Consider the following 1403-nt stretch of genomic DNA (forward strand, 5'->3'; position numbering starts at 1 on the left):
CTATAATGAAACTTTTTTAAAAGGTGGCAACTCTTAAGAAAAGTTACATATTTTCCACTGTAGATCATAAGCTATCTGTGTGCAAATTTTCATGCAAATCTGTTCAGTCGTTCCCGCATATTAAATAAATTAAACTTTTTTAACAGGTGGCAACTCTAAAAAAAATTGCCTATTAACCAATCTGGCCCATAAGCTATCTGCGTACAAAATTTCATGCAAATCCGTTCAGTCGTTTCCGCGTGATGATTTCCCAAACATCCAAACATACAAACTTTCACATTTATAATATTAGTAAGATTAAAGGTAAATTGTTACTGTTTATTTTAGCCTTCAATGCGATGCGCATATTTGTTCTCAGCGTTTTAGGTTTTACAGTGGTGGCGCGCAAACGTGGACGACCGCGCCGCGTCGCGTCGCGCGATGGCGCCAACGCGGGCCGCCGCGGTTGAGCGCCAACAGGCTCGCTTCTCCCCCCTCGGCATTACGACGGAAAATTTATTTGTTTATATACTTACATTATTTAAATGCTCTATATCAGAGGCTCCCAAACTTTATTTCCCGTAGACCCCTTACAAAAATTTACTGGTTTCGGTGGACCCCCTGCTGATACATTTCTAAATATTCCCAAAGCTCGTAAATAATGAAATGTGAAGATTAGATCTAACAATGTAAATTTGCATCGCGGGTGCATTCAAAAACTAAACTCAAGAGTGGCTAAAATAAAAGTAAAGTATTTTCTTGTGTTCTGTTTATAAAAAATAATTAAAAATTAATGATTACACACTTGTAAATACATCAAATACATCAAAATACTCTCTCGTTCGTAGGAGTTATATTTTTAAGAGCACTGCGAGTGCTAGCGTTATTTACATTATCTTCACCATAAACTCATCAAATGTTCGGCTCACTCATGACTTTGTACGTGGAGTATTTGTAAAAGTTTATTTGAATTAATGGCATCATTTTTATTTTTATCACTCCGAATTTTAAAGTGAGGTGAAAAATGTTTATCACATTTTTAAAACACAAAACTTAAAACATCAAAACGGCTAAGATTTTACGCCATACTTTTAATTCGGAAACTGATAGTAGAGAAAAGACACAACCAAGCAAGCAAGAAGCTTAAAAAGTGTTCCACCGTTTCATCTTCTTCAAGGCAAGATGGGCAAATGGATTTACGCCTATCACAGTCAGGTGTTTGTGCCACGTGAAGTGACCAGTAAGCAGTCCAGCAAGTTGTCTGCAATGTCGTCTGCTCAGTGAGAGCAAAAAATTAGATAGACCTTGTGAGATTGAAGGCAACATGAGTTTTGCCCACCTGAATCCCCTCGATGCCTCTCAGTCATTGCTGAGCGAAGTATTCACCCAGTTTCTGATGGTGGTTTTGATTGCAGAAGGTTTCG

Source organism: Rhagoletis pomonella, unplaced genomic scaffold (genome assembly GCF_013731165.1).
Source record: "Rhagoletis pomonella isolate Grant_MI unplaced genomic scaffold, Rhpom_1.0 Rhpom_scaffold_00009, whole genome shotgun sequence".
Classification (NCBI taxonomy): domain Eukaryota; kingdom Metazoa; phylum Arthropoda; class Insecta; order Diptera; family Tephritidae; genus Rhagoletis; species Rhagoletis pomonella.